The sequence below is a fragment of the Ovis canadensis genome, chromosome 4 (assembly GCF_042477335.2).
Source record: "Ovis canadensis isolate MfBH-ARS-UI-01 breed Bighorn chromosome 4, ARS-UI_OviCan_v2, whole genome shotgun sequence".
In the NCBI taxonomy this organism is placed as follows: Eukaryota; Metazoa; Chordata; class Mammalia; order Artiodactyla; family Bovidae; genus Ovis; species Ovis canadensis.
The window spans coordinates 15,945,327-15,966,198 of record NC_091248.1 but is presented as its reverse complement, the minus strand read 5'-3'; positions in this window follow the sequence as shown (position 1 = coordinate 15,966,198).

The following is a 20,872-nucleotide window of genomic DNA, read 5'->3' as shown; positions in this document are numbered from 1 at the left end:
CTCTCACTGTTTGCAGATGACATGATCCTCTACATAGAAAACCCTAAAGACTCTACCAGAAAATTACTTGAGCTAATCAATGAATATAGTAAAGTTGCAGGATAAAAAATCAACACACAGAAATCCCTTGCATTCCTATAAACTAATAATGAGAAAATAGAAAAAAAAAAAAAACTTAAGGAAACAATTCTATTCACCATTGCGATGAAAAGAAAAAATTACTTAGGAATATATCTATCTAAGGAAACCAAAGACCTATATATAGAAACTATAAAACACTTTAAAATCACTGCAGTTGGTGACTGCAGCCATGAAATTAAAAGATGCTCACTCCATGTAAGAAAAGTTATCACCAACTTAGATAGCATATTCAAAAGCAGAGACATTACTAGGTTGACTAACGTCCGTCTAATCAAGGCCATGGTTTTTCCTGTGGTCATGCATGAATGTGAGAGTTGGACTGTGAAGAAGGCTGAGCACTGAAGAATTGATGCTTTTGAACTGTGGTGTTGGAGAAGACTCTTGAGAATCCCTTGGACTGCACGGAGATCCAACCAACCCATTCTGAAGGAGATCAACCCTGGGGTTTCTTTGGAAGGAATGATGCTAAAGCTGAAGCTCCAGTACTTTGACCACCTCATGTGAAGGGCTGACTCATTGGAAAATACTCTGATGCTGGGAGGGATTGGTGGCAGGAGGAGAAGGGGATGACCGAGGATGAGACGGCTGGATGGCATCACGGACTCGATGGACGTGAGTCTGAGTGAACTCCGGGAGATGGTGATGGACAGGGAGGCCTGGCATGCTGTGATTCATGGGGTTGCAAAGAGTTGGACACGACTGAGTGACTGAACTGAACTGATAAAACACTGGTGAAAGAAATCAAAGAGGATACTAATAGATTGATAAATATACCATATTCATGGATCGGAAGAATTAATATAGTGAAAATGAGTACACTACTCAAAGCAATCTATATAGTTTCAATGCAATCCCTATCTAGTTAGCAGCGATATTTTTCACAGAGCTAAAACAAATAATTTCACAATTAGTATGGAAATACAAAAACCCTTGAATGGCCAAACAATCTTGAGAAAGAAGAATCGAATTGGAGGAATCAACCTGACTGACTTCAGGCTCTACTACAAAGCTGCAGTCATCAAGACAGTATGTTACTGGCACAAAGACAGAAATATAGATCAATGGAAAAAATAGAAAGCTCAGAGATAAATCCACATACCTGTTGACACCTTATCTTTGACAAAGGAGGCAAGAATATACAATGGACTAAAGACAATCTCTTTAACCAGTGGTGCTTGGAAAACTGGTCAACCACTTGTAAAAGAATGAAAGTAGAACACTTTCTAACACCATACACAAAAATACACTCAAAATGAGTTAAAGATCTAAACATAAGACCAGAAACTAAAAAACTCCTAGAGGAGAACATAGGCAAAACACTCTCTGACATACATCACAGCAGGATTCTCTATGACCCACGTCCCAGAATATTGGAAATAAAAGCAAAAATAAACAAATGGGACCTAATTAAAATTGAAAGCTTCTGCACAACAAAGGAAACTATAAGCAAGGTGAAAAGACAGCCTTCAGAATGGGAGAAAATAATAGCAAATGAAGCAACTGACAAAAAACTAATCTCAAAAATATACAGGCAACTCCTGCAGCTCAATTCCAGGAAAATAAATGACCCAATCAGAAAATAGGCAAAAGAACTAAACAGACATTTTTCCAAAGAAGACATACAGATCGCTAATAAACACATGAAAAGATGCTCAACATCACTAATGATCAGAGAAATGCAAATCAAAACCACAATGAGGTACCATTTCATGCCAGTCAGAATGGCTGCGATCCAGAAGTCTACAAGCAATAAATGCTGGAGAGGGTGTGGAGAAAAGGGAACCCTCTTACACTGTTGGTGGGAAGGAATCCTAGTACAGCCACTATGGAGAACAGTGTGGAGATTCCTTAAAAAGCTGGAAATAGAACTGCCTTATGACCCAGAAATCCCGCTGCTGGGCATACACACTGAGGAAACCAGAATTGAAAGAGACACGTGTACCCCAGTGTTCATTGCAGCACTGTTTATAACAGCCAGGACATGGAAGCAACCTAGATGTCCATCAGGAGATTAATTGGTAAGAAAGCTGTGGTACATGCACACAATGGAGTATTACTCGGCCATTAAAAGAATACATTTGGATCAGTTCAAATGAGGTGGATGAACCTGGAGCCGATTATACAGAGTGAAGTAAGCCAGAAAGAAAAACACCAATACAGTATACTAATGCATATATATGGCATTTAGAAAGATGGTAATGATAACCCTGTATGCAAGACAGCAAAAGAGACACAGATGTATAGAACAGTATTTTAGACTCTGTGTGAGAGGAAGAGGGTGGGATGATTTGGGACAATGGCACTGAAACATGTATAATATCATATATGAAATTAATCACCAGTCCAGGTTTGATGCATGATACTGAATGCTTCGGGCTGGTGCAGAGGGATGGTATGGAGAGGGAAGAGGGAGGGGGATTCAGTATGGGGAACACGTGTACACCTGTGGTGGATTCATGTTTATGTATGGCAAAACCAATACAATATTGGAAAGTAATTAACCCCCAATTAAAATAAATAAACATATTTTAAAATTTAACACCCATACCTCCTTAAAAAAATCTTAATAAAATTAAAATAGAAGGATAAAAAAATAAAACAATTTAAGAGACAATGGAGGGCACTACATAATGATTAAAAGATCAATCCAAAAGAAAACATAACAATAGTAAATATTTATACACTCAATATAGTAGCACCACAATACAGAAAGTAAACCTAGTAGCCATAAAAGGAAAAATCAACAGTTACAGAATAATAGTGGGAGACATTAACAACAGTCTTCCACCAATGGACAGATTATCCAGACAGAAAATTAATAAAGAACTATCAAATGACACATTACTAAAGGAAGACTTAATTGACAACTGTAAGACATTTCTGGATGAAGCACAAGCTGGAATCAAGATTGCCTGGAGAAATATCAATAACCTCAGATATGCAGATACCACCACCCTTATGGCAGAAAGTGAAGAAGAATTAAAAAGCCTCTTGATGAAAGTGGAAGAGAAGAGTGAAAAAATTGGCTTGAAACTCAACATTCAGAAAACTAAGATAACGGCATCCAGTCCCATCACTTCATAGCAAATAGATGGAAAAACAGTGGTAATAGTGGCTGATTTTATTTCAGGGGCTCCTAAGTCTCTGCAGATGGTGACTGCAGCAATGAAATTAAAAGATGCTTACTCCTTGGAAGGAAAGTTATGACTAACATAGATAACATATTAAAAAAGCAGAAATATTACTTTGCCAACAAAGGTCCATCTAGTCATGATTATGGTTTTCCCAGTGTTCATGTACGGATGTGAGAGTTGGACTGTGAAGAAAGCTGAGCACTGAAAAATTGATGCTTTTGAACTGTAGTGTTGGAGAAGACACTTGGGAGTCCTTTGGACTGCAAGGAGATCCAACCAGTCCATCCTAAAGGAGATCAGTCATGGGTGTTCATTGGAAGGACTGATGTTGGAGCTGAAACTCCAATACTTTGGCCACCTGATGTGAAGAGCTGACTCATTTGAAAATACCCTGATGGTGGAAAAGATTGAGGGCAGGAGGAGAAGGGGACGACAGAGGATGAGATGGTTTTATGGCATCACTGACTCGATGGACATGGGTTTGGGTGAACTCCGGGAGTTGGTGATGGACAGGGAGGACTGAAGTGCTGCAGTTTATGGGGTTGAAGAGTCGGACATGACTGAGTGACTGAACTGAACAGAACTGATAAGATATTCCATTCAAAAACAGCACTTTTTTTCTCAAATGCACATGGAACATTCTCCAAAGTAGATCACAACTGGGACAACAAGTGAAGACTTGGTATGTTTAAAAAATGAAAGTGTTAGTCACTCTGTCATGTCAGACTCTTTGCAACCACATGGACTGTAGCCTACCAGGCTCCTATGTCCATTGAATTCTCTGGGGAAAGACACTAGAGTGGATAGACATTTCCTTTTCCAGGGTATCTTCCCGACCCAGTGATTGAACCCAGACCTCCTGCATTGAAGGCAGATTCTTTACTTTCTGAGCCACTGGTGAAGCCTGTCAAGGCTATCTATTGTCAACTTGTTTATTTAACTTGTCTGCATAGTACATCTTGTGAAATGCCAGACTGGATGAATCACAACCTGGAATCAAGATTGCTGGGAGATATATCACCATCTCAGATATGCAGATGATACCATTCTAATGGCAGAAAGTAAAGAGGAACTAAAGAGCCTCTTAATGAGGGTGAAAGAAGAGAGATAAAAAACTGGTTTAAAACTCAACATTCAAAACCTCAGATCATGGCATCCAGTCCCATCACTTCCTAGCAAATAGATGGGAAAAAAGTAGAAACCATACAGAATTTACTTTCTTGGGCTCCAAAATTACTATGGATGGTGACTGCAATCACAAAATTAAAAGATATTTGCTCCTAAAATATATATATATGACAAACATGCACAGTGTATTAAAAAGCAGAGGCATCACTTGGCCAACAAAGATCCATATAGTCAAACCTATGGTTTTTCCAGTAGTCATGTACAGATGTGAGAGTTGGACCATAAAGAAGACTGAGTGCTGAATAATTTATGATTTTGAACTGTGGTACTGGAAAAAAACTTGAGAGTCTCTTGGACAGCAAGGATATCAAACTAAACAATCATAAAGAAAATAAACTCTGATTATTCATTGGAAGGACTGATGCTGAAGCTCCAATAATATTGCCACCTGATGTTAAGAGTCAACTCATTGGAAAAGACTCTGATGTTGGGAAAATTTGAGGGCAGGAGGAGAACGGGGTGACAGAAGATAATGATTGAGTGTTATCACCAACTCAATGGACATGAGTTCGAGCAAATCCCAGGAGATAGTGAAGGAGAGAGAAGCCTGGTGTGCTGCAGTACATGAGGTCACAAAGAGTCAGAGGCAACTTAGATATTGATACAGCATCTTTAAGAAATTGATATTATATCAAGCATCTTTTCTGACCAAAATGCTATGAAATTAGAAATCAATTACAGGAAAAATAGCTTAAAAAATCATAAAGGTTAAACATGTTACTATTGAATCAATGTATCACTGAGGAAATCAAAGATAAAATAAAAAGTATCTAGATGCAAAAGACAGCAAAAGAAGAATGATCAAAAAACTTGTGGGCTGTTGCAAAAGCAGTTCTAAAAGTGAAGTTTATAGAGATACAATCTTTCTTCAGGAAACAACAAAAATCTCAAATAAAGAATCTAACCTTGCACCTAAAGCAACTAAAAAAAAGAAGAACCTAAAAAATCTAAAGTTAGTGGGAGGAAAGAAAATATAAAGATCAGAGCAGAAATGAATTACGGAGGCAAAGAAAAAATAAAAAACAAAACAAACAAAAACAAGAAAAATCAGTGAAACTAAAAGCTAGTTCCTTGAGAAGAGAATTGGCAAACTTCAGCCAGATTAATCAGGAAAAAAAGGAAAGAATTCAAATCCATAAAACTAAGAATGAAAAAAAGAGATGTTACAATGAACACCATGGAAGCACAAAGGATAAGAGATTACTATGAGCAACTATATGCTAATAAAATGGACAACCTTGAAGAAATGGACAAATTCTTACAAAGATAAACCTTCCAAGGATGAGATAGGAAAATAGAAATATGAACTGACCAATCACAAGTACTGAAACTAAAATTATGATCAAGTCTCCCAACAAACGAAATTCTAGAACTCAATGGCTTCACAGGGGAATTATATCAAACATTTACAAAAGTATTACTACCTATGCTCCTGAAACTCTTTAAAAAAATTGCAGAGGAAGGAAAACTCTCAAGTTCTTTCTATTAGGCCACTATCACCTTAGTACCAAGAGCAGGCAAAGATATCAGGAAAAAATAAAATCGTAGGCTGATATAACTGATGAACACTTACAGTAATAATAATATTATAATAAAAAAACAAAAAAATGAAGAAAAATCAATAAAATAAAACATCATTTATTGGAAACATATACAAAGTTGGCAAGCATTTAGCTACATTGACCAAGGAAAATAAAAACAAAAATGAAAAATACAAATTCCAAAACTCAGGAATAAAAAAGTGTTATCACTGGTGAACTTCAAAAAATTTAAACTAACTATAATATTGTACCTTGAATAATCACATGTCAACAAATTAAAAATCTAGAATTAAAATAGATAAATTATAATAAAGCTTCAAACTATCTAAACTGATTCACAAAAAGGTAGAGTATATGAATTGACTATAGCAAGTAAAGGTATTTAATTAACAATTAAAATTGTTCTTGCAAGTAAAGCCCAGGTCCAAATGGTTACACCACTAAATTTTATCAAATATTTCAGTTCAGTTCAGTTTCTCAGTTGTGTCTGACTCTTTGTGACCCCATAAACCGAAGCTCCCCAGACCTCCCTGTCCATCACCAACTCCCAGAGTTCACCCAAACCCATGACAATCAAGTCAGTGATGCCATAAAACCATCTCGTCCTCTGTCGTCCCCTTCTCCTCATGCCCTCAATCTTTCCCACCATCAGGGTCTTTTCAAATGAGTCAGCTCTTCACATAAGGTGGCTAAATTATTGGAGTTTCAGTTCCAACATCAGTCTTTCCAATGAACACCCATGACTGATCTCCTTTAGGATGGACTGGTTGGATCTCCTTGCAGTCCAAGGGACTCTCAAGAGTCTTCTCCAACACCACAGTTCAAAAGCATCAATTTTTCAGTGCTCAGCTTTCTTCACAGTCCAACTCTCACATCCATACATGGCCACTGGAAAAACCATAGCCTTGAGTAGACAGATCTTTGTTGACAAAGTAATGTTTCTGCTTTTTAATATGCTGTCTAGGTTGATAATAACTTTCTTTCCAAGGAGTAAGTGTCTTTTAATTTCATGGCTGCAATCACCATCTGCAATGATTTTGGAGCCCCCCCCCAAATAAAGTTTGCCACTGTTTCCCCATCAAATATTTAAAGAATATATAATACTAATTCTTTACAAATAATGTCAAAATCGAGAAAATGACACTTCCCAATTCATTCTCTGAGACAAGACAAAGAATTTTTTAAGAAAGTTGCAGACCATTAACCTGATAAAAGTATATACAAGGTCCTTAACAAAATATAAGCAAATAAGATCCAAAATCTTATAGAATTTGCTATAAGCTATTAGCAAATGGGAGCTATCTTAGGAATGCAAATTTTTTTCACATAAAAAAAAAAACTCAGTGAAATACACGATAGTAACAAAATAAAGAGCAAACATTTGACCATCTTGAAAGATGCAAAAAATGCATTTATGAAAATAGAACATCTATTCATTCAGCAGCATAGCAATAGGAGGGACATTTTAAACCTATTTTAAAAATCCACAAAGACTCAAAGTAAACGTTTTCTGAGGGAATTAAGTGCTTTCAGTGCTCTTCCCTTAAGTTAAGGAACACTCCTAAGAAACTCACTTTCATTATAATTAAAGCAAAATTATATAAAGACAAAAAAAATCTAGATTGGAAAAGAAATATCAAAATTGACTTTATTCTCAAATGACCTAAGTCTGTATTCTGAAATTAGAAAATTCCTAGGAATTAATGGCATACGCATACACACATACATGCACATTGAATGAGTTCAGCAAAGTTTCAGTAAACTGTAATGCCAGACAAATTTCAATTGTATTTTACATGATAGCAGCAAACAAACAGAAAATAATATTAAGAAAACAAATGTGTTTAAAATAACATCAAAAGGGACAAAATCTATAAGAATAAGTTTAAAAAATAAAAAAGACTTGTACTATAAAAGAGACAAACATTGCTTAGAGAAACAAAGATCTAAATAATTCTAGATATACTATGTGTGTATATTAATTACTCAACTTTTGTTTTCCAAAATTAACTAAAGATCAATGTAACTGCAATTAAATAAATGTCCTACTGGAAATTCTACTCAATATCCTATGATAAACTGTAATGAAACAGAATATTAAAAATATATCTGAATCACTCTCTTGTAGAGCACAAATTAATACAACATTGTAAATCAACTATACTTCAATTAGAAAATCTCAACGGCCATTTTTCTTTTATATTTGATAACATTGACAATGCTCCTTAAATGTATTTGAAATGCAAATATCCTAGAATAGCCAAAATAATTTTGGAAACAAATTATAAAGTTGGGAGACTTAAAATATCAACTCAAAATGTATTCCAAAGCACTGTAATTAAGACTGTTGTATTGATGCAAGGATAGTTATAGAGGTTGATAAGAGAGAATTGAGAGTATAGATATAAATCCTAATTACTCTGGTCCATCTAATTTTAATAAAAATGTGAAGAAAATCCATTGGGGAAGGGATAGCCTTTGCATAAATGATACTGAAACAATTGGAAACATGGGGGAGAAAAGTACTTTAATTCCTCATCCTACATCATGCATAAAGATCAGCTCAAATGGAACAGAGACCTAAATATGAAAGATCACATTTAAAAATAATTGAAATCTAACCTGTCAAAAATACATAGTAGAAAACGTTGGTATTCTTGAGACAAAGTTTTCTTCACTATGAAAACAAAATTAAAACCATAACAAAACATGTTAAATTTAACTTCACTATAAAGAACATTTGTCTTCCAATTATAACATTAATGGAGTAAATTAAAAGAAAAATTGTGAAAAATATTAGCATATTAAATACATAATTAATGACCATGTCATCAGCACATTATGCACTTTAAAACTCAATTATAAGACAAACAACTCTATTATAATATAAGCAAATATTTAAATAAGCATTTCACTAAAGAACATATATAAATGGCTAAAAGTAGGAAAAATATGCTTAATAATATTAACTATTAATGTTATAGAAATGCAAGTCAAACCACAGTAATATACCACTACACACAGACACATACACTCTACTGGATGCAACTAATAGGATGGATCACAATGAGTATTGGTGAGGGTGTGGAGAAAGTGGAAAACTGATATGCTGCTGGTGGAAATGTAAAATGTACAGTTGTTTTTACAAGGACTTTAGAAGCTTCTTATGAACTTAAAGATAAGTTTACCATATCACTTAGCCATCTTACTCTAGCAATCTTCCAAAGGGAATTTTAAAAACATATACTCATGCAAAAATATAAATATAAATCAAACATTTATAGCATCATTATTTATATTATCCAAAGATCTGGAACTATTTTAAATGTCCATCAACTGGTAAGCTGATTTAAAAAAATGTGAAATATGCATATGATGGAATGCTCTTTAAGCACTGGAAAGGAAGGAAATACTGATGCATACGACAACACTGATAAGCTTCAAATCACTTTAAATGAAGGAAATTAGATGTCAGAGACTATATACTATGTATTCCACTTGTATAAAAGTCTCAAAAAGTAAATTTATAGAAATAGAATAGTTACTAATCCAAGGACTTGGGTGATTGTGGGCATTAACTGAATATGAAAATAAAGAAACTTTAGGGAACAACAAAAATGTTCCCAAGCTGGATTTTAGTAATGGTTGCATAACTCTATGAAATTTACTACAATGCCATTAAGTGGTACATTTATAATAGGTGAATTTTTTGGTACATTATTTATGCCTCAATAGAGCTATTTTTTTTTAATGTAAAACAGTTTAGGCAGTTTAATTTTCAAGGGCATAGATCAGGCAAATAAATAAATAACTGCCACATAAATAACCAAAGAAAACTTCTATTCAATGCATTATATTCTATATAGAAAGAGTTAAACAAAAGGAAGTAGCCTATAAAAGCAGCATCATATAAAAGTGCATAAGAAACTCGAACAGATATTTTACAAAAGATGTTATCCAGCCAATATGGAGATGAAAATGGCAACCCACTCACGTATTCTTGCCTGGAAAATCCCATGGAAGGAGAAGCCTTGCAGGCCACAGTCTGTGGGGTTGCAGGAGTTGGATATGACTTTCCAACTAAACCACCACCACCACTGATAACTCAACAACTATACAAACATGTTATTCATCTAATTACTGATTACAGAATTGAAATTTAAAACACACGAAGATGTCTTTACATTGATACCACAGTGGTTAAAAATGTATAATCTAAAGAAATATTGTTCTTGATGATATCAAACACTTGCAGTGTTCATATACTTATTTATGTAGGAGTGTAAATTGATATTTGTACTTCGGAGACAAGTCAACTAATGTGATACATACTTAAGTGATGTGTACCAGAGACATATACAAGGATTTGTAGAGCATCATTACCCCCAAACTGGACACAAATCAAAATTTGCATCAACATTATAATAGATAAATTAGTTATGGTATATATATTTAACATACTACTCTACAGGAATAAACATAAATAATTTACAGGCATATAAGGTAACAAGGTTAAATCATAGAAATTCAATGTTGTATCAAAGAAGGTATGTAAAAAATACATGTTTTATGATTTTACTTCAAAAGGTTAGCAAACTACATCCTAGAGTTCAAGGATAAAAATTGTTTTAGTAAAATTATAAAGACATATAAATGGATGACTAATAAAATTCATAATATTTAAGGCATGAATTTGGTATTGATTATTGAAGGTATAAGAAGTCATTAGACAAATGGTTGTATTTTAATCTGGTCCTGAGTGCTCACATTAGTGTTACAATTTTTGAAAAATTGTTGAAGTATATTGATTTTTCATGCCCTTATTTTGTTCCCTTTGACTACTTATTTGATATTTCACAATGTTAAAAAAGAATGATACAGGGAAGTTTTGGTAATATAATACTTACATTGTAGTAGACTATTTTTTCAGAAGACAATTTATTTCAGAAGAGGAAACAATTATTTTTGACCAGAGTGTACATGAATATTTTTCATAAAATTACAATCACTTTCACAGTCATAACTTATTAATATTAACTTAAAAGTTGCCTTGATTTCAATATTTCATATTCATAAAAAATATGCCACAAAAAAAGAACCATGAGCATGTTGGGAAATCATCCCTATGGCACATTAATTTATCCTCCAAATCCTTTACATGCTGTGACATCCCTATTGGTAGAAGAATGATGAATTAGTTATAAGAAGACAAAAACTACACTGCTAGTTACATTTATTATGTTTTAGATTGAGTAATTTATGTCAAGATATCAGCAATCAATATCTGCTAACAGGTTTAATAAATTGAAATTTGCCTTGTTACTTTACTATTTTGCCCCCATGTTTTTTTCCAATCTCTGCACAAGACTGGTATCTCCCATGAATATAAAGTAGCTTCTGGCTACTCATTCTAAGGCAGCCCTCTTGTCAATCAGACAATGTATATTTAGAATTATTCATTCATATATGTGTTTATTTTATAACTCTCTTCCATGCAAGACTCCAAGCTTCAAAAAAGACTTTGTGCATAGATCACACTGTACCAGTCACAGTGACAGCACCTAAAAACATATGTAGAGTTAGTAATTTAATCTCAGTAGACTTCATCGTCCATGCCTGAATAAAAATAATCAAAATCAATATAGATACTTGGTGAAAGTTTGTCTTGACATTGCCAATGAAGAAATAAATCCCAACAATCTTATGTTTCTTGAGGCTATTACAAAGCATTTTTCTCTGAATTTGTGTCAAGTAAAAGCCAATGCCAAAGAAAGCTGAAGCTACCACACTACTGCACTCATCTCATATGCTGGCAAAGTAATGCTCAGAATTCTCCAAGCCTGGCTTCAACAGTACATGACCCATGAAATTCCAGATGTTCAAGTTGGTTTTAGAAAAGGCAGAGGAACCAAAGATCAAATTGCCAACATCCGTTGGATCATCAAAAAAGCAAGTGAGTTCCAGAAAAACATCTATTTCTGATTTATTGACTATGTCAATGCCTTTGACTGTGTGGATCAAAACAAACTGTGGAAAATTCTGAAAGACATGGGAATACCAGACCGCTTTACCTGCCTGCTGAGAAATCTGTATACAGGTCATGAAGCAACAGTTAGAACCGAACATGGAACAACAGACTGGTTCCGAATAGGGAAAGGAGCATGTCAAGGCTGTATATCGTCACCTTGCTTATTTAACTATGTGCAGAGTACATCATTAGAAACGCTGGGCTGGAGGAAGCACAAGCTGGAATCAAGATTGCCGGGAGAAATATCAATAACCTCAGATATGCAGATGACACCACCCTTGTGGCAGAAAATGAAGAACTACAAAGCCTCTTGATGAAAGTGAAAGAGGAGAGTGAAAAAGTTGGCTTAACACTCAACATTCAGAAAAGTAAGATCATGGCATCCAGGCCCATCACTTCATGGCAAATAGATGAGGAAACAGTGGAAACAGTGATAGACTTTATTTTTTTGGGCTCCAAAATCACTGCAGATGGTGACTGCAGCCATGAAATTAAAAGATGTTTGCTCCTTGGAAGAAAAGCTATGACCAACCCAGACAATATATTAAAAAGCGGAGACATTACTTTGCCAAAAACAGTCTGTCTAGTCAAAAATATGTTTTTTCCAGTAGTCATGTATGCATGTTAGAGTTTGACTATAAAGAAATCTGAGCATCAAAGAATTGATGCTTTTGAACTGCATTGTTGAAGAAGACTCTTGAGAGTCCCTTGGACAAGAAGGAGACCCAACCAGTCCATCCTAAAGGAAACTGGTTCTGAATATTCATTGAAAGAACTGAGGCTGAAGCTGAAACTTTGGCCATTTTGGCCATTTGATTCAAAGAACTGACTCATTTGTAAATACCCTAAATCAGGGAAAGATTAAAGGTAAGAGCAGAAGGGGATGACAGAGGATGAGATGGTTGGATGGCATCACAGACTCAGTGGACATAAGTTTGAGTAAACTTTAGGAATTGGTGATGAACAGGGAGGCCTGATGTGCTGCAGCCTATAGGGTCACAAAGAGTTGGACATGACTGAGCAACTGAACTAAACTGACGAGACACAGACTAAAATTATTTGACAGAGTTTTATAATTAAAATGACAAATTGCACATCACACTGTAGTGCATACTCTGCCATTGGAGAAGTGGTGATCTCTGTGTCTAATTGGTCACTTCTAGAGACTGTTACTCATATTATAAAAAACACATGTTTTGACATGTACACAAATTTCCTAATAACGAGTTTTATGTAGTGTTTTTAATGGCTTCTACATATGTTGTCTTATTTGGTGTAGCTAGGAGAAGGCAATGGCAACCCACTCCAGTACACTTGCCTGGAAAATCCCATGGACAGAGGAGCCTGGTAGGCTGCAGTTCCTGGAGTAGTGAAGAATTGAACACAACTGAGCGACTTCACTTTGACTTTTCACTTTCATGCATTGGAGAAGGAAATGGCAACCCACTCCAGTGTTCCTGCCTGGAGAATCCCAGGGGTGGTGGAGCCTGGTGGGCTGCCATCTATGGGGTTGTACAGAGTCGGCCATGACTGAAGTGACTTAGCAGCAGCAGGAAAACCTGAGAGAGATAGTTTAGAGAAACACTGTAGGAGTAGGTATATATTAGGAGTATGGGATTAACAGATACAAGCTATATAAATAAAATAGATAAACAGAAAGGATATTATATTCTATATCCTGTAATAAACATAATGGTGAAGAATATATATATATAATATTAATATATACTATCATATATACTATCATATATATTTATATATAGTTATATTATATAGTTCATAATTATATTGTGCATTATATACATATTATATAAACTATATATTAATATATATGACATCAATATTTAATACATATGTAATATATAACATATATATTTATATCATATCATGATTATTTTAATATATTAAATATGAATAAAGCATATTAGATATAAAGTATATTATTATTTACACATAATGTCATACATAATATATATGATTTATTATGTATTATACACATATATATACTATTATATTATATATCTATATTTTATGTAGTATAAAGCATGCAAATTGTATATAACATGAATGATGTTTCATTCACCAGAAACTACAATGACATTGTAAATAAACTATATTACAATTTTATAAAGTCTTTGTCTGAGGCTATAGAATATATTAGAGGTTTTTGTCAAGGGTACATTCTCAGTTTTGATGGAACCAGACAGAAGTCTATAGGGCATCACCCAAAACAGAAAATCTCTCTATGTCTCCTATCTCTTATTTGTAGAAGAGCTGAAGTCTCCCAGGACTCCCAAAGTCATAAAAGAGCAGTTTAAGCAGTTCTTGATTAGGACAATAGAGTCACAGGCTAAGTTTCTCATGAAATAATGCAATTACCATTATGGCTCATAAATGATTTATATTGTTTGGGCATTGGTATACTTGTAACTTGGTCTTCAGATATTTGTAAGCAGGCAATTATAATTGTCAGTAAAGAGATGCTACAATCCTATGTTAACAACTTTCATTCTCAGACCTCAATCATTGCCAGCATGATTGCAGTTCTAGATGCAATCTTCATTGCAGTTCAGCATGAAGCAATTCTAGAAGGCGGCTCTTTGCCCCCAGTCCCATAGAAATGCAATGACACTGGACAATGGGGATTTGTAAGCAGTTCTTTCATCCCTTTTTTGTTTGTTCATCTCTGTTTTCCTTAAACATTAATCATAAAAATGGGATCTCTATATCACATTTATCCAAATTCCTGATTTTTGCTCTACTGAATGCACACAATGTCTTGTGTAACCTGTTGATTCCTTTCCTGATTAGGAGTAAGAATGCAGAATTCAGTAATTAAAAATGAGACTCTCTACCCACAGCTTCCTCTTAGTAAATTTACAGGCAGACCTTGTTGGGTCACGTGAACCATGCAGGCCAGAGAAAATCCAAATAAAGACCAGAAATCATCAGCCTACATGCAATAGAAAATAATGAAGAACCTATCCTGCCTCAGTGCTTAACTGACATTACTTCTTTTCCCTTTAAAAACTGTCATGACTGAAGAGAAACTTTAATATTGGCCTGTGGACATTAATTCACCTTCTCTCCAGATTACCTGCTTTTCTGAATAAAGCATCTTTCCTTTCTACTGGTCCTTGCCCCTCAGTTATTAGCCTCTGAGTGGTCTGTGGTCAAATCTGAGTTCTGTATCATCTGGAAGGAACTGCCTAACCCCAGGAATTTCACAGCGGCTGGAGAACACTCATTAATTCACTCTTTCTAGAAATGTTGTTTTATTCACCAAAAAATATTTTGTTTTCCACTTAAGTGGAAATTTTTCCTGAAAGTTATTATTATTGTTTTAACCATCATTCATTCATTCAGAATATATATCATTTAGGGTTCTAAACTCTAGATGAGAGGCTGGTAATGCAGAGATAATGTGTTTTGCAGAAAATTTTAACTCTCCTTTTAGGTTTGAAAGATTCATTAACCAAAAAAAAAAGCACTCATTATGCCCAATTAAGCAATTTCTTTAGTAGAGATTTTCTAACTTACAATATATAATATTTAAAAGAAAACAAAATAGAACAGTAGAGGAGAGTTAACAGCACATAGATCATTGAATTTCGTCGACTAACATCCAGAGTCAAACAGTGCTGTGACAGCAATCTGGAGTTCCAATTGGGAAAAGGTCCAGGGCCGTGCATCCATGCCAAAGGTCACTTCAGTTCAGTTTAGTCGCTCAGTCGTGTCTGACTCTTTGGGACCTCCTGAATCTCGGCATGCCAGGCCTCCCTGTCCATCACCAACACCCGGAGTTCACTCAGACTAGAGTCCATCAAGTCAGTGGAGCCATCCAGCCATCGCATCCTTTGTCATCCCCTTCTCCTCCTGCCCCCAATCCCTCCCAGTATCAGAGTCTTTTCCAATGAGTCAACTTTTCGTATGAGGTGGCCAAAGTACTGGAGTTTCAGCTTTAGCATCATTCCCTCCAAAGAACACCCAGGGCTGATTTCCTTTAGAATGGACTGGTTGTATCTCCTTGCAGTCCAAGGGACTCTCAGTAGTCTTCTCCAACACCATAGTTCAAAAGCATCAATTCTTTGGCACTCAGCTTTCTTCACAGTCCAACTCTCGCATCCATACATGACCGCTTGAAAAACCATAGATTGGACTAGATGAACCTTTGTTGACAAAGTAATCTCTCTGCATTTCAATATGCTATCTAGGTTGGTCATAACTTTTCTTCCAAGGAGTAGACTTCAAAACTGCAGTTTTGGGGTTTCCTGCATATAATCCCAGGCCACAGACCAAACTCCCCATCAGCTTGAGAGCAAATTGCATGTCTGATTTCATGTTAAATCTTTTTTACAATGCTATTTGTTTTACTTGAGAGTCATAGGATTTTGTTAAGCCCTGGTTGGCCGGACTTCCCCCAGGGTCTCAAAAATTCCAAGACCTGCTCCCTTTTTTATCTACAGTGTCACTTGTTGTACTGCTAAGTATCAGTGCACTCTCAGCAGGAACATAGTCAGGTCAGTGTCTAGGCAGGTCAGAAGCAAGGTCAGAATCAGGTTCTGCTTCCTTGTCAGTGAAGCATGAACAAGCCTATTTGAAATACGTCATCATAGTCCTCCCATAAATACATTATTGTTAGTATTAGTAGTTTATTAATTTAAAAAAAAAAGTTTGTATACATTTTGCTCAATTGACAACCTTATATAGTTTGAGTCTCACTTTTCAGCAATTATACTATGAAGCATTTCCTTCTTATAAAAGTCTGCAAATGATGTTAAAAACATTATTGTCCCTTTATCTATTTGACATTTACATTGAAAACTTTAGGAAACAAACAAAATAAAATGCTAATTAAAACAAATTTGAAATAATGCCAATCCAGATACTCAATTTATTCCAACTACATTGCTGTCTTTATCTCATAATTCAAGGGAACTTAAAATTTCAATTACTGTTTTCTCTATGTAGCAAAACCTTTAATATAAATGAACATGTTATATTATTTTCCTAAAATATTTTAATCTCATCATGAATACTGGTTTGTAACCTGAATCTTTTGCCCAAAATATATAACTTTTTTTAAATTTTTGTAGTCTTAAAAACTTGACCTTTTATTGCTGCTGAGAAAAAATGATATATGCATATGTACAAATTTATATATACTGTTCATATTATTCCTTATATGATCCATGTTTTAAAAGGCTCCCCACAATGGTTTTAAACATGATATAAAGATCAGTATAATACAGTTATGAAAACCAATTTTGAAGACGGATCACCTGGGTCCTAATCCTTGCCCTGTCACTTACTAGTTGTATGACCTTGGACAAGAGACAACCTTCTTGTCCTGGGATTTTCTCATCAGTAAAGCTGAAATAAGAATAATTGTAATGATCAGATTGCAGTTAGAAGAAACTAGTTCTGACTATTTCAGGGTTTGGAAATCTAATATTTAAAATGGGTTGTATGATTATTTAATGGGTGAAAAGTCAATAAATACACACCAAGTAACCTGAATATTAATAGCCATGAAAAGCACCTTGGCCGCTAGGACTGGGGGTGAAAAAGTACCTCCCATTGGAAGAACCCAGGAGAAAGCCCGTGGTAATGCATCACGGAATATGCAATTTGCAAACTTCCAGCAGCAGCATCAAAGCACAAAAATATGGAAAGTGACAGTATTAATGCTGAAAGACTATAGATAAATCATTAGTAATAATCCATCTCATATGGTTGGGATGACACAGCTGTTTTAACAGCAAAGCCTGGCACAGGGTGAAATCTAAGTAAGTGTTCATTAGTTTTGTTACCACTAATTTATCTAACCCACATCTTTCATTATTTCCTTCTTTGATTTTGTTCATCTGAATTCCAAAGTCCTATTAGCTACAGAAAAACTACACTTTGAAATCCCAGATGACATGTTATAGGAACTCTAGCTGTCATTTCCCTTTGATTGTGTTTACCTTTTCTTCCATAAGAATAGACTCCCATTTTAACTGCCTTTCCCAAACTAGCATTCTCGGTAGATTTTTTCCACCCTCTCTGCTGGCTACATGATTTCTTTCTACAAAAGTGTTTACAACATTCGAATAACATTTTGAAAACAAGACGTGGCCCCATTACTCTTATTTTCTGCAACACAGCAACTGCAAAAAGAGGTGTGAAAGTGAATACATTTAACTGACAACAGAGTCAGGTTTTGGAGGTGGATAATGGGTGTTGAGCAGAGCAAAGAAGCATGGGACCCTTATATATTGCAGGGCTATAATCAAAAGTAGCTTAATTTGTCTTATATTTATAAATATCACTCTGGCGTTGTTTGCAGGCTGATTGGATGAGAAAGCCAAGAGAAGAATCAGGGTGAAGATTTAAGAAGCCATTGAAGCAATGTAGCTGAGAAGTGGCTGTGTCCCAGACTATGGTCATGTCAAGCAGCTTGATAGAAGAGAAAGATTCAAGATATATTTTGAAGAAACAAATGACATTTAATAAATAATAATGGCTTCAGAAAAGGAAGAAAAGTATCTCATCTGTACCTTCATCTGTACCTTTATTTTATATAGTTCAATTGCATATTTTATACTGAAGGCTCCACTTTATACATAAAGAACTTAGTTTATTTACTTTTATTTGAAAATAAAAACAAATTCATAATTTTATTTTAGAAATAATGATGTGCAAAACACTTTGGGTTCATATTTTTACATACTCCAAAGTGTTTACAAGCTGTGCTACTGTACTACCGAAACTATGCTTCAGAGTAGTTACAAGTCATAAAAATTTAAACATAGTCACCAACTTGCAGCTTGGTTGGTTGTGACCAAATTTGACTGAAATGAAAGAAGTATCAACATGTGTCACCAATTTGTATTTAAGTGTCCACAAATACTAGCGTGTTTTTAAAGAGATGAATTCTGAATATTTCATTTGGGTTAAACTGCAGCATATTTGTTAGATATAAAATTACCTATTTAAATTCACCTAAGTCCATTTTCATGTTAGTAAATTCGAGAAAGACATGTATATACTAGAGGCAATTAATAACCAACATACTTACAACTTGGAATAGACTGACAAGTTTGGAATAAATTGACTATATGTTTCAGTATAGTCAATTGTACTTCCTTTTGAGGGCTTAAACTCTTTTTTTTTTTAATGTAATATCCACAAATAAGGTAAATGATAGAAATATTTAAAGAATAACATAGAGACTTTATTAAGCATTTGCTTGAATAATAAAGAACTGGTCATAACTTCTTCAGGTTAAAGCAAAATTGAATTGTGATAAGGCAGATATAAGTCTAATTGTTAGTCATTCAAAATCAGAGTATAAATTGGAGAAATGTGGTAAATAGCCTCTGACCTATAACACTGTTGCTACAGGCACCAATTGGAAATACAGAATAATGTTATCAAAACAAACTGAAAGTCTATAATCTATTCTGACAGCTTTGTAAACAGAAACAGGAAGAGTAAGCATGGAATCAACCAGAACTAGTTCTTAGGAAATAAAGATGGAGATATACTGCAGTCAGCAGTGTTCCTTTCAAGATATAAACATACTCGTTTGCTTCCAGGGTCTGCCATTCTACAACATTAAACATGCTTAATTATCTAGAAGTGTCAGAAGAAAGTAAAAACTCAACTAATTCAGATTAGTTCAATCCATTACATTAAATAATACATTATAAATTTTGTATCATTATTTTGTAATAAACTGATATAATGACTTTAAGATTCCAGCTTGAAGGAAAGGCAAATAAATTATTTACCTTATGATAGGAACCAACGTAATTTGTGATGCATCAAGACTTATTCCACCAGCAATAAAGACCTGGTCCAATATTTCAAGTGAGATCATAAAATAAGATTAGAAATTACATTTCAATTTGTCTAGAATATCTGTGGAAAGCATTAATGAAGGCAAAAAGAGAAGAGGTATGGTAGTTATTTGGACAACTTTTCCCGTGTACATGCTGATTTCAGGTGGGGGTTCCGAGAAGCAAGAGGCATATCATAACTTTTAATAAACTCAAAATCTTGGGTCCTGCTGAAGGGAGATCTAGCAATCTGTCCCATATCCAGGGCCCTGGGTTAGTTCATAAACGAACTGGACATACACATATAAGGATGAATTAAGACAGTTGCAATTTTTGTTTGGATTATGTGATGTGTGTTTGCAAGAATTTCTAATCACCTAACCAAAAAAAAAAAAAAAAAAGTTAAATCCTTTTTAAAGGAAAATAATTCCATTTTAAGCTATAAGTTATATCCAATATTTTCATCATTATTATCCAGAAAGAGCAATTCATAACCAGATATTGGAAGAGACAAGACAATATGATGCATAAACAAGAATAATAACTATATATTGGAGCAACTCATAGGGGACTCAGGTAAAAGCACTATCAGATATGGTATTGAAATCACTATGCTTAGTACCTTCAGTCCTGATTGTCTTGAGAGTCTGGCTTCTGAGGGCAGTCTCTCCTCCAGTGTAGTCCCTTGCAGACCGGACATGGAGCCAGGGGTGGCTGGGACACCTGAGGGCAATCCCACATGAGGTGCCCCTCCTTTCCACAGTAATAGGAAGCCCATCTCTTTTCACCTGGGTCCCTCGGGGCATTTTTCTCAAGCTCTTTTAGAATGGTTCAGACAGCCATTGCAAGAGCTTCTGCCTCTTCCTTTGTCTTTCTTTGCCTTTCTTTCTTTTCCTCATATTCCCTGCCATAATAGACTGTCTGAGCCAGTTGCAAGAGATTATCTTAAGACTGATTTGATCCATACGTCTGTTCTAATAGCTTACGGCGGATATCTGGAGCCAACTGAGAGAG